Source organism: Phascolarctos cinereus, unplaced genomic scaffold, assembly GCF_003287225.1.
Source record: "Phascolarctos cinereus isolate Bilbo 61053 unplaced genomic scaffold, phaCin_HiC Scaffold_9;HRSCAF=440, whole genome shotgun sequence".
Classification (NCBI taxonomy): Eukaryota; Metazoa; Chordata; class Mammalia; order Diprotodontia; family Phascolarctidae; genus Phascolarctos; species Phascolarctos cinereus.
In genome coordinates this window covers 1,729,565-1,743,441 of record NW_027556402.1, presented here as the reverse complement: position 1 = coordinate 1,743,441, position 13,877 = coordinate 1,729,565, and the positions used below count along the sequence as shown (strand labels likewise).

At 51.0% G+C, this 13,877-nt stretch overlaps 2 non-coding genes across 2 annotated transcripts; one reads left to right on the top strand and one right to left on the bottom strand.

Annotated features, from left to right (window-relative positions):
- Positions 1–5,051: 5,051 nt before the first annotated feature.
- On the bottom strand, positions 5,052–5,124 carry TRNAK-UUU (transfer RNA lysine (anticodon UUU)). Its single transcript has one exon. It is a non-coding gene; the product is annotated as a tRNA-Lys (tRNA).
- A 3,006-nt stretch (positions 5,125–8,130) lies between these two features.
- TRNAR-UCG (transfer RNA arginine (anticodon UCG)) lies at positions 8,131–8,203 on the top strand. The gene has a single exon. It is a non-coding gene; the product is annotated as a tRNA-Arg (tRNA).
- Positions 8,204–13,877: the final 5,674 nt, after the last annotated feature.

Genomic DNA, 13,877 nt, shown 5'->3' with positions numbered 1-13,877 from the left:
CTGTGTACATCCTGGAGGCAACAGGGAGCAAGTGAAGACTTCAGAGTGAGACCCGGAGAACTTTCCACGTCCTGCCACCGTCACGAGTGTTCCTAAGTTTTAATAGCTAAAAGCTGCACCCGAATTTTCGGGACACCCTGATTCTGCTGTCATCCTAATAGGCTCCCCATGTGGGTACCAGGGGAACAAAATCAGGCATTTAAGGGTGGGGGAGCCTCCCGACCCGAATGGGGCTTCCCGCTGACCACTTCCAGTCTCCACGTCTCTGGCTGTTCCCACAGCGGTGCGCACATAGTGGCTTTCCCCCCTCTTCCCCTTTGACTGTCCGCTTCTTGAAGACAGGGACAGTCTCTTACCTTTCTTTGAATCCCAGGGCTTGGCACAGTGCCTGGCACATAGCTTCCTGACTGCTGGCCTAATTTAAAGAGATATAATGAAAGGTGGTGGGGAGGGGTGAGAGACAGGCATGGTCTCTTCTGCAGGGGCATTACAAAGCTCCAAGCTATCCAGGCTCAAATATCGAGCGCCCCTTGTCACGTTTTTCACCAAGGCTTCGTAATATTTACAGCAGTACTTTTTTTGTGGTAGCAAAGAACTAGAAACAAAGTGGATGCCCATTGATTGGAGAACGGCTAAAGACACCAAGGCCCGTGAATGAAATGGCATTTGACTGCTGCAAGAACCCACAGACAGGGAGCTGCCCAGAAGCACAGGGAGACTTATATGAACTGATGTACAGGAAAGTAAAGCCAGCCAAGGACCCAGTCTCCAGATGAGCACATTGCATATGGGGAGAACAGCTGCCCCCCAAAATAATGGAATACTGATGCTTGGAAATAAGGACGAAGAAACTTGCCCCAAAGAAGGGAAGTGAGAGGGCACCACCCCCAATCCTTGAGAACGTGGAGGGAAAGGTCGGCAGCAGGTGGGGATCAGTTTTGCTAATTATTTTTTTCTCTTCTTATACTTTTTCTTGAAAAATGCCTTCGTTATCAGAGGTGGGCATCTTTCTGGGAGAGGGAGAGGAAGAGTTGGTTTGGATACAGGGGAAAACTTAGGTGACAGTGAAGAGGTCTAGAGGTTTGGGGTGCTGGAACCCCAAGATTGTGACATGGGCCCTGCCTGAATGAATTTAACTCAAATCTTCTTCCAGCCAGAAAAAAAGTTTATTAGAATATCCATTATATTGGGCAAACATGAGTAAGCAGTGGCTAGATTTTAGGAATCTGAGCAGTGGCTAGATTATAAGAATCCAAGCATTTTAAGGGAGACAATATGGAGCTTACATACAGAAAGACAGTGGGAGGGATCTAGGAGTGGACCTGAATGGGAGTGGTCAGTAAGCTGGGAAGAGCAGAATGTCAGAGACCTGGACCATGTGGCGAAGGGAGAATGGAGTCTAGATAGGATTAAGGGTGGAAAGTGGCTGGGGTGGGGAGGGGGTAACAGAGAATTGGGAGATAGGGTATAGGTGATAATGAAAGGCCAGTTGAGTGGATTGCCTCAGGCAAATGCCAGAGGTTTGGAAAAGTCCAGGGATTTTCCTTTTTGGGGTCCAGACCCCAAAGCCACCATCTTTTCCTTTTAGGGGTTCAGATCCCATCACCATCATTAGCAAAAAAAAATATCAGTAAGAATTTATTTAACAAAGAAAGTGTCTTCCCATTTGGCCCCAGTGCACGGTCCTGCCAGCTCTCACTAAGGGCAGAGATGGAGAGGAAGCTCAGGACACAGCAATCCTCAAAGCCTCTTGTGATAACCCAAGGTCTCAAGGGCAGAGGATGGGGCCTCCTCTAGCCCAGGCAGAAACCAGGCCCAGGGAGATTGGTTAAGCCATGATTGGGATTTCAGAGAGAAGGAAAAAATCCCAGAAGGCTGAGAAATCTTATGAGTGCTGGGAGATCCAGGCAGATCTTTTAAATGATGTTCAATTCAGTTCCACCAGGCTCTGGGCTAGACACACAGTGTCACAGTCCACACCCTGAAGGAGCTAACATTCTTTTGGGGAAACAAGAAATGTGTCCATGGAAATGCAAACTATATATATAGTATTGTGTGTGTGTGTGTGGGTGGAAGGGAGTGAAACTGGAAGAATAGAGCCCAGGAAGGGCTGTTTGTTAACAATAGAAGGAGAATTCCAGAGGGCACCATGGCAAGGCAGGGTGACCAATGACAGGTATACAGGAGGGATGGGAGCAAGATGGTCTGAGGGTGAAGGACAGGGGGGCTGAGGCTGGTTTGATTATCTGTTTCAGCCACTCCAGCTTTGTCTCCAAGAGTTACTTCATCACAGAGATGATCTCCAAGGAAGAAAAGGCAAGCCACCCCTCCCCCCACCTCAAGCTTAGAAGGAACCACTTTCTAGGTCACAGGAATACTGCTCAGAGGATGAGGCAGGGAAGAGAGAGCAGCAAGGGAGCAGGAAGAGGGAGTAGTTGGCTGGTGCTTCACTGTGGGGGTCATTATGCTCCCCCACCTGATGGAAAAAGAAAATTACCTTGTCTAGTCCTTGGGAGCTCAAGGTACTGGGGCAGAGAGAAAGAACAGGTTTCCAGGAAAAAGCCACAGACAGAAGTGAATCTTCAAGGTTCAGATCTAAAGGCAAATCCCTTTGTCCATTATTCCATGTGACCCCCGGTCTTTGGTACCTGGGAGTTCAAGGCCTAAAGACAGAGGAAGAACAGGTTTAGAGAAAAAGACCACGGAGGAAACTGAACCCACACACTTCCATTCTCGAGGCAGCTCCTTTCACCATTAGACCACCCAGCTCTGTGCCCTTTTAACGGACAAAATAGAGGATAATCCATTTTGCCTGCTATGGGGAGATGGGGGTGGGGAATCACCTTTCTTAGTGACAGATTGTGGAAAAATCCCAGTCCCTGCTCTGCCTCAGATGACATTCTACTGGAACCACAGAACAACTTCATACAAAGCCACTATAGGCGGGGGCCAGGAAAAGTCTTCTGAGCCATCTGGGAACTCTGCTAGGCAGCCAAAGTGCCTAGGAATGGTGAAAGTGAAAGTGATTACCTATGCAAAGGCCTAGAGGTGGTAGTTGGAATGCCAACAAATCATCCCTTTGGGCTGGCCTTGACAGGGCAAGAGAACCCTGCCTCATTCCTATCCATCTTTCTTCAACTGCCAGTTAGCCTCCGCAAACCCAGTCTGACCTGGTCATTCACTCCCCTACTCAACTCCCTATCACCTCCAGGATCCAACAGAAAATCCTCTGTTGGGCTTTTGGAGCCCTTCACAACCTGACTTCCTCCTGCTTTTCCAGTCTTCTTACTTTCTTCCCTGACCCCCTCCCCCCACCCCCACCCCAGGCAATTGGGGTTAAGTGACTTGCCCAGGGTAACATCTCATGTGTCTGAGGCTGGATTTGAACTCAGGTCCCCCTGACTCCAAGGTCCATGCTCTCTCCACCTCACCACTTAGCTGCCCCTCTTCTTACTTCTTAGAGGGATCCAAACCTCCCTCTCTGTTGGTCACTAAACATTTATTAAGTGCCTACCAGATGCCAGGCGCTATGCTAAGCACTGGGGGTAGATACAAAGAAAGGCAAAAACTAAACAAAAACCAATAAGCAAAAAGCCAGGCCCTGACCTGGAGGAGCTCACAATCTAGTGGTGAGACGGCAAAGGAGCTACATCAGGGTAGACAGGCAATAATGAACAGAGACAAGTCCTGGAATGAAGAGGGGCTGGGGAAAGCTTCCCATAGGTAAGATTTCACCCGGAACTTGAGGGAAGCCAAGAAGCAGAGAGGAGGGAGAATGAGCCTTCCGGGCCTGGAGGACAGCCCGAGAAGATGCCCCCAGCTCAGAGATAGAGGGTCTTGTCTGAGGAACAGCCAGGAGCCGGTTTTCCTGGATGGAACAGAATGTGTTGGGGAGTGAGGCATAAGGAGACTGGGAGGTGGTGGGGGGCAAACAGAGGACTCTGGAGGCCACAGGGAGCTAGTGGAGTTGACTGAGTAGGAGGGGCAATATTGTCGAATCTGGTCCTTAGGAAAATCACTTTCGTGGCAGAATGGAGGCTGGACTGGAGAGGGGAGAGGCCTGAGGCAGGTGGAGCCCCCAGCAGCTATTGCAATAATCCAGGTGGGAGGTGTTGAGGGCCTGCCCCAGGGTGGAGGCAGTGTCAGAGGAGAGGAGGGGGTGGAGTCCAGATGCTGCTGAGGTGAAATCAACAGGCCTTGGCAACAGCTTGGAAATGGGAGGTGAGGTGAGAGCTGGTGGGGAATCCAGGCTGACTCCTAGGTTGGGAACCTGAAGGACTGGGAGGCTGGAGGAGCCCTCAATAGCAGCAGGGAAGGTGGGGGTCGAGGGCTTGGGGGAAGGAGAATGAGTTTAGTTTTGGACATGTTGAATTCAAGGCAGTTAGGAGATGTCCAGTTCTTCAGGGCTAATAGGCTGTGAGAGGTTGGGAGAGATGGAACTTTGTTGGCACACTGTTAGAATGATCAAACAGAAGGAGCCATGTTGGCAGAAAAACCCAGAGAAACACTTGTCAGAGACCAAGAGGTGGTCTACAAGAAACAGAATGTGGGACTGGGCATTGGGATCCCAGATGGGTGACCTTGGGTAAGTCACTGGCCTCTCTGGGCTGGAATCTGCTGGGCCTCTAGTCCATGAGCTTTGATCATCCTCACCTGGGACTCAGTGGTTTACTAGGAACATTCCCCAGAGCCCATCTCCTACCACATTCCTGAGAGGGGACAGTCATTGGGCTGTTGGGGGAATATATTCAAGTCAACCTCCAGATGTTGAGGGCCTTCTCTCTGTTTCTCCTCTCTCTTTCTGTCTCTTTGTCTTTCTCCTTTTTGTCTCTGTGTCTCCTCTTTGTCTCAGTGTCTCTCTCTGTCTTTGTCTCTTTTTCTGTCTCTGTGTCTCTCTCCTCTTTGTCTCTCTGTGTCTCCTCTCTCTCTCTCAGCATGGCCTCCTATTACCAAGGGTGAGGCTGGCCCCAGAGGAATGGTTTGTTTCAAAACAGACTTCTCAGTCAGCATCATTTCAATCCCAAATCTCCCCACAAGTAAAAATAGAGAATTGCTTGAACAGGGACTTGAACCCTGGACCCTCAGATTAAAAGTCTGATGCTCTACCAACTGAGCTATTCAAGCTTCTCAAAAGCCTTCTTTCACTACTTATCTGCTAACCAGAGGCCTCTGAGCCTCTTTTTGGAGGGTCTTGTCTTTCCTGACTCACATGGCCATCCCCAAAGACAAGCCTCCGCGCATGGATACCTGCTCTTAGGCTTTTCAATCCATTTCATGGATGAGAATATTAAGGCTAAAAGGGCTAAGGGGTTTGGCCAGAGTCAGAACCAGGGCTAGAAGACCAGTGTTCTGCTCCCTCAATTCCAATGTTCCTTCCATTGCACTCAGGTGATCAGATATGGCAGGTAAGTGATTGACCATGTGGGATCCCCCCTTACTGCCAGAGGGTAAGTTCGAAGAGAACAGGGCCTGAGTGTGGCTACTCCAAGCTTGGCTCTGGCCAGGCCAGCAGGCAGCAGCTCTGTGCCCAGGAGACTGGGGAAGGCCTTGGTGGGTTGGATGGATGTGAACAGAGGACGTCAGAGAGCCCTCCTGGCTCTTCCTTTAGTTTCAGTTCTGAAGCCACTTAGAATTATGGTCCTGATAGCCTCAGTGGGAGCTGGGAACTTTGGGCTACCTTCGTCTTGTTTGTGGGGTTATGGGAGCAGCTGGGCTCGTTTTCCTTAGTGAGGCAGGAGGGCTGAGCCTGTGCAGGGGATTGCTTGGGAAACTGGATGGAGAGCAGGCCCTGAATAAATAATCACTGAATGTGCACATCCTCTAAGTCACTCCTTTTCTTCATTTTATGAGTGTTTTTTTCCTAACGCATGACACGTCCCCCTACTTCACTCCAGACATTTCTGCCAGACTCTTCCTACCAAGGGCCCTTGTTCTCTGGCAGGGGTGAGAGTACGGCAGCAAGGCTCCCAGAATAGGTAGCCCCCCTCTTGGGCTATGAGCATGGCACACACCCATTGGGACTTTGCTTTGCAGTCCCTAGAAAGGTTCATATGATCCAAGCCCAACAATTCTGAGATGAGCTGCTGAGGTGCAAGGGGAATCTGGTGACTTGCCCAAGGTAACACAGAAGAATAGCTCACACTACACCCCAAGTTCAGCATTCTACCCATTGGGCCACTCTTGGCCAACATCCATTTCCTGTCATTTCTGACCTCTTACCCCTCACCCTTGTCACTGACTCTAGTGTAGTGGGCTGCCTGCCCCCACAAGTTTCCCAAATCCCCAAGGCATCGGAAGGTGTTTTCACCCACTGCCCTTTGGGTTCTGTGCCCAGCACACACCCAGTGTCCACTCTGAGGCTGCAGGTGGACAAAGTATTCTGGCTATGGAGTGTCTTGTGCAAAGAACAGCAAAGAAGTTTGTGTCAGCCTGTCCTAGAGTGAGTGGAGGGATTCAGGTGGAGGAAGAGTGGGAAGGCAGAATGAAGGGCTTCAAAGCCAAGGAGGATCGTAGGCGATCCTGGAGGCAATAGGGAGCCACTGAACTTGATTGAGTACAAGCATGACCTGGCCAAACCTCTGCTTTTTGGAAAACTCATTTTGACAGCTGAGGCTGGCCTGGAAGGGCCTCACCCTTCTGCCATCTGGATGCCAGTCATGCCAGGCTATTTGCTGCTCCTTGAAATAAACCCTCCAATTCCAGCTTCGATGCCTTCGAGGAGGTCTGAGACGCAGTTGACTCCACTCTCGGCATGCCTAGCTTCTTTGAAAGCTCAGCTGAGGGTGGCCTGGAACAGGCTAGACTGCTCCCTAGAAGGGACTTTCTATTTGATTCTGGAGATAATAGGGAGCCATGGAGGGATTGGGGAGAATGATAGGCTCCCTAGAATGTGGAGCCCTTCCATGCCCCTAGGGCTGGCTTTCTTGGTGGGTGGAGTTGTAAACCAGAGGAATGGAAGCTAGTGGAGGGCAGGAACTGGGCTTATCCTGCCTCCCTTCCCCCCCCAATCCACAGCCCCTTCGTTCTCTGAGCTCCAGGCATAGCGGCCACTTACGGCTTTATTCACACTTGCTCACACTTAGGGCTTGTTCTCACACCTGTTCAAATGGCTGGCCTTCCATTTGCCAAGTGAGGCAGCTACCACAGAGACCTGAGGACTAACGGGCCAGGCTTCAGACACTGGATCCGAAGACCATGAATGAGTGCCCCTGGTCTCCCCAAGCACTAGGGAAGGGTTCTAGGCCAGGCAATCGGACCCCTCTTCTGCTCAGGTCCAGCCTCCTGCCCGTGGTTTACTTCCTTCCTTGTCCCTGACTTGGCCAATGTGGTTCCGAACCCTAACTCCTGCTACATGGTTGTTTAGAACCATTAGACTCTGGGTTATGGGCACTCCCCCTTCCCCCAACTTTGCTACCAGGCATCAGGCCTGTGGGGGTGCAGTGGTCTGAGGAACAGCGCGAAGAGCTGGGTCGCTGAATCCCGGGAACGTGGGTGGGGGGTAGGTATGGGGGCGGCGAGCGGTTATGAAGGGTTTTGAATGGCAAACGGGACTTTCTATTTGATTCTGGAGATAATAGCCATGGAGGGGTTGGGGAGAGTGATAGGCTCAGAGCTGAGTTTTAGGGAGGTCACTTTGCGAGGTGATCTGAGGCTGGATTGGAGTGGGGAGAGCGTCACTCCTGCCTCTGCTGCCTGCCCCACTGGCCCGTATGCAGCTCTCTCACACGGGCATTCCTATGTGAATGGCCTGCCTCCATGCCTCGGGCTGGGCTGCCCCCACGGCCAGAAGGCAGTCCTTCCCTTTGCCCCCTGGGCATCCTTAGGTTCCTGGAAAGCCGCGCTGAGGTCCCAGATGGCCTAGGGGGTTTTTGTTGGCTCCTCCACGGGGCAGACTTGATTTGTGTGAGCCCATTTCCCGATGGGTCCCAGTAGAAGGGAAGCTGTGTGAGGGCAGGGATGGTTTGACTTGTCGTGTATCCCCGAGGCTCCGAGACCAGGGACTGCGGGGGGGCCCCCAGGGTGGCCTAGGAAACTCATTCCTGAGCTGAAAGAGCTAGAATATTTTCTTTCCAGTAGCAGCCAGAATTCCACCTCTTCTGCTGGGGGCCAAGGCAAAAGCAACTCCGCGGCGACCACGTGGCCTAATGGATAAGACGTCTGACTTCGGATCAGAAGATTGAGGGTTCGAATCCCTTCGTGGTTGTGTTCCCTGCCTTCGAGCTTTTGTTCTGCGGCTTCCTAGCTCTCTATCCAAAGTTGGTCCCCTTGCTGACCTGCTTGCCCAGACTGCTGAGACAAAACGGTAGACTTTTCTAAGTGATAATAATGTCTTCCACCTTTCTCCCAGGACATCCCTTCACCCCTCAATGGCAGGCGCGTCCCCCATACCAGTCAGTCTTTTTCTGTTCATTCTCTAGCCAGCCTGGGGCTTGGCTTCTCCTGGGGGCAGGAAGGAAGGAGATCCGCCGGGGTGGGGTGGAAGGTCTGGCAGAGCCTCTCAGAGCCCAGGGTCCCCTGCAAGCTCCCGGGAAGTGTCACTGGGGGCCTCGGGAGCACGCTGAGCTGGACTGGGGGCCCTGGAGCCGTTGTTTTGCCCCGATGGGACAGCTGAGGAGGCTAAGGCAGGGAGAAGTTAAGGCACCTACGGAGCCCAGCGGGTGCCCGAGAGGCTGGGGGGGAGTGGGGAGGAGGGCGGCGGGGTCCTCCATTTTTCTGGGCTGGGGTTCTCTCCTCCCACCAGACTGCTGCCTCCCCCAGACTGGCAGAGCTCTGGGAAGGTTTTCTCCGGACATCGCACTCAGCTCGGCCCAGATAAGTTTTCTGGGAGGGGCTACTTAGAAAGAATAGAACAGACCGGAGGGAGCGAGATTTCCGACCCTCCCCCAGTCTCCTCCCCTCCACTCTCCTAGCCTCCACCCCACCCCCTGGGCGCTCGGAACTTTCCTAACCTGGTCACGCGCCCTGTCCAAGCTACCAGGCTAGGGAGAAAGCAAGTATCAGAAAAGAATGGTGCACGCCCCCTTCCCCGAAGGTCAAGGTCATGTCTTAGGCGCCACTAGCTAGGCAGCCCAATAGGGCTGCGCCAGACACTCTGAAAGTGCTCTCTCTCTCTCCCTCCCTCCACTCTCTGTCTCTGTGTCTCCTTCCTCTCTCTGCCTCTTCTCTCTGTTTCTGTCTCTGTCTCTCCGTTTGGAGGGGTGGGGGTGTGGTGCTTAGACAGAAAGGTTGCTCCAGCTTCTGCAGCCTATGACAGAAATTTCCTTCCAAGACCCATTCCACTGGGTCCAACCTGCTGCTTCCCCTCCAGGCCCCACCAGTGGTCGGAGAAGGGACTAGAATCCTAGACCCTCAGGTTGAAAGTCTGGGGCTCTACCCACTGAACTATTTGTCAGGCTCTAGGGAGTTCCTAGGCTCTCTGCCTCCTGGGCTCACACCTAGAGCTCACCTCAGACACCTTGGACCCTGGGGAAGACCCAAAGCCAGAGCTACCCCCTTTACTAGCCTCCATCCTGTGGGCTAGCTCAGTGCTGTCTGTGTGGGGCAGGGGACTGCAGGCCAGGGCAGGCCTTCATTTTCCAGCCACTCTTAGGAAGTCTTCTCTCTCCACACAGTCCCTGGACAGCGCAAACCTTCCTTGTTCTCCCCTCCCCCTCCTCTGAGCCTCCCACCTTCACTGGCCACCTCTAGTCCTGCACCAGGCCTTCTTAGGAGCAGGCCCAGGCCTTGTCTTCCCCTGCAGTTCTCTGGTAGAGGCTGGGACTTCATCCCAAGAAGAATCCTAGATGACTTCTGGGAGAGCTGAGGAAAGTGGCCCAGAGACTGTCCAGGAGGATGGCTGTCTGCCAGTGGGGAAGGAAGACAGGGGAGTATCATCAGAGGATGCACCATCCTAGAAAGGCAGCCCTGAAGGAAAAGGGACCGAGCAACCCTCTGAGCTGACTGCCCAGAATAAGAAACCCCTCCAGGGAGAATGGCTGAGCTTCAGACAGTTTCAGTGGCAGTGGAAGCTGGCAGCCCAGAGTAGGGAGGCTGGACCCTGCCGGGCTTTCAGTGGCAGGAACAGCACCCAGCTCAGATGCAATCTGCTGCCCATGAGGAGCCTCCCTGGGCCTTTGGAATGACCCAGGGGGGGAGTCCTGCCCTCCGAAGAGAGTGATGGTCCCACTTAATGAATGGCTGAGGCCAGGCACATAGGCCCTCCACCTGTTTCCTCACCTGTAAGATGGGCATCATAAATTCCAGCAATGGTGTGTCTAAAAAGGTGCAGCAACCTTTAAAGTCTATGTGCAGCTATATCTCACCTGTACTAATTACATCATCATCATCATCATCATCATCATCATCATCATCATCATTATTATTATCAAGTATTTAAGAAGGGCCACATAGAGATGTTAGTGAGGAAGTCAGTGATGGCTGAAAAAAGATCCCAGCTGAGCCAAGAGGAAAACACCTCCAGGGTAAAGGGAAGTGCCTTAGGAATGCACTTGGGAATGCCTCTAGAAGGTAATGAGGGAGGAGAGCAGAAAGGAGGAGGACAGAAGGGGAGAGGATGGAGCTTGGTGGGGGCTGAGTCATTGCTGTCAGGTAGGGATTATGGGGATGGCTATGGACCAAGGTCACCAAAGTCACAGGAAATGGAGGTGGTGGAGGTGGAGGGGGTGAGCTGCAAGTTCCTTGGGCTCCCCCTTGGGAAGAGAGATTTCCCTTTCAGCCTGTGCCCTCTGCCCTCTCAGGGGTCTCCTGGAGCCTTAGCAAGTGAAGACATCCATTTTGATCTACTGGCAAAGCTCCATAGATGTTTGGTAGAAGGAAGCACAAAGGTTGGAGGTAGCTGGGTTTGGGGCTACTCCCTGAGGGGCTCCTGAAATGAGAAAAGAGAAGGTCCTGTACCCAGAGTGTGTGTGTGGCCAACATCAACAACCGATTTTCTTCCCTCTCCACTAGACAGCAGAATGGGTGGTCAGGGCTGGTAGCCTGAGGTCTTCGCTGGTTCTGGCTTTTGGAACCTTATTTCAGCAGATCCCTCCTACCTTCCCAAAAACTTGTGGTAGGACTCAGGCAGAAACTCCAAGCAGGGCTGAGGTCCCAGAGATGTGGGGACTAATTAAACTTGGATTTGTTCAGAGCCCGGGCACAAAGCCCTCCAGGCATTTCCACCTTCCTCACCAAGGAGACTGAAGCCTTCCTGTGCCAGTCTGTCACCTCTGTTCTCTCTTCATTCAACTGGCACTGGCCTTTGGATGCATCAGACCAAACTGGCATTTTCCTCACCTTTGGCTGACTAAGGCTGACTTGCCAGAAACAGGAGTATGGCAGAACGGCTGCATTCTTAGGTGAGGAAGCAGTTTGGAGGGCTGCAGGACATCAAGTCAGCAGGCACTTACTAAAGGCTCGAATATGTAGGGGAATGGTGGCCAAGGAGGATCATTTGGTTGGAAAGTCCCTGGGATGGTGGTGGTGGGGGAAGCCTAAGGGAGCAGGTCACTTTCCAGGAGCCAAGCCTCAGCTGGTCTGATGATGCAGCTGGAAGGTGGGGAGGGGAGGAGAGAGGCGGCAGCTGCTGAGCTGAAGATGAAGAGAAGCTGAGACAGACTTTGTGGCACAGTGAGCCCCCTCCCCCCCTTCCATGGGAGCTTCGCTAGCTCCCATCCTCCACATCTCTCCACCACCAGCCAAGACCATCCTCTCTCTCTCCTGCCTCACAGGAAAAGCCCTAATATGGATGGTTTCTTTCTTCTTTTTAAAAAGCACATTTGGTTGACAGTTTTTGTTTTTACACAACCTAAAATTCCCCATGTCCTCCTCCTGCTGCCTCCCTGAGAATCCTTGCTACTTTGTCATTTGTCTCTCACCTATACCCTTGATTCCATCCCCCATTCCTTTTATGAACCCCGCCCTCCCTGCCCCCCACTCCCCAGCAAGCATCCCTCTTCTGGCAGGCATCTCCATGTTTCTGTCATTGCTGGTTCATAATAACAATGGATGTATCAACAGTACTCCTCAGCTTGGAATGTGCTTGGCATACATCATTTCTGCCAATTCGCATCGTATGACTTGACAAAAGAAGAAACTGAGTCTCACAGAGGTAAATTTTCTTTCTGAAGGCTAAAGCTACCCAGTTAGGTGGTATAGTGGATAGAATGGCCAGGCTGGAAGTCAGAAAGGTTTATTTTCCTGAGTTCAAGTCTGACCTCAGATACTTCCTAGCTGTGTGACCCTGGGCAAGTTACTTAACCCTGTTTGCCTCAGCTTCCAGACCTGTTCAATGAGCTGGTTGAAAGAAATGGCAAACCACTGCAGTATCTTTGCCAAGATTGGACCAAGTGGGGTCATGGAGAGCTGGACCCCAATAAGCGGTTAAATTTAAAGACAGTCTTCTGGGTCAAACACTTTGCAAAACTTTAAATACTTTACAAAGGCTACTCATGATTATCATTTTTGTTATTTTTCATGATCAGATCTTCCCCAACTCAGGTCTGAGACTATACACAACCTGCCACTGCCTCTCTGTACGTGTGTCAGTCATCCAAGTTTGATCTCCCTTCTCGCTGTGGTTCTGGCTACCCCTGGCGGTGGTCACTGCTTGCAACGCTTTCTCAGAGGAGCCTGCCTCCAGCCTCCAGGGGTCTTAATGTAGACAATACCTTTAAAACAGACTAGAGGACAGCCCAGTGATGACTATTAACAAGGGGCTCTGCCCCCTCCCCACTCTTATCCTATAGAATTTTCTACTCATCTTTTAAAGCTCCATTGTGATCTCACCTACTGTGTGAAGGAAGCCTTCCTTTCTCATCCCCTTGGTAGGCATTGTCCTACTTAGGGCCCTTGGACTGAGGCTTTGCTATAGGGCATTTACAGTCAACAGAGCCCAGCAACCTAGTGAGCAAGAATAATGAGGTAAAATTTGGAGCTGTCCTATAGGTGCGAGGTGAGCTCCTCCCACCCTGCATACCCCCAACTTTCCTCCTCTCCAATTAATGGCCCCCCTAGAGATGACCTGGTACCCAGGTATCCAGGGCTTCTCATCCACTAGACCACCATAGGAAATCCACTAACAGATGCTTTATTATTTATATATTGGGTAGAAATATTTGATAAGATACTGGAAATACCCCAAAGTTGAATATGAGATACTTCTGGATTGAGCACCATTCCTTAACCCCTTAAATTAATGAAATACTGCTGAGCACCAGGAGGGAATGCAAACATGGAGGATGAAATGAACTGGTGTCTAAACCAGTGGGCTTGTCCATTGGTTTGCTTAGGAGGCTCATGGAAAGACCAGCCAAAACCTTAATTCTTTGGCTTTGGGGGCCTTGATTAATTTCCTCTTATGTCAACACAGTCTCAATGTCACCAAAACAGCCTTTGTAAACTATGCATCAATGGGAAGCAGGGCAACTAGAAATAATATTTGCATCAGATTTATCTCCATAATAGGTTTAGCTGCCTTTCAGTTATGATTGAAAATTGTAAATTACTGTGCGAACAAAGCTTTTAGGAGGGTTCTAGACATGCTTCTTACCTTCCCCTTTATCAAATTAAGAACATCGTAGATGGAAAAATACAGAACCATTTGGATATTTGAAAGAGAGAGAGTTATGGCTCAGCCACAGAGAAAGTAATTTTTGTTTGCTTGCTTTCTCACTATAAATCACCCAGAGTTTAACTGACATAATTCCCACATTCTGGGACATATTAGACTGTTCTCTCTAGTTCTGCTAAACTAGGCATGTTGGGTATCAGACAAAAAAAAAAGAAAAAGAAAAAGAAACAAAAATGCAAAACAACCCCAGAAAACCAAAGAGAAAGAGGTCAGTGAATGTTTCAGGTCATTATTCTTTTTACTCAAACTAAGAAAAATCTGGAGCATA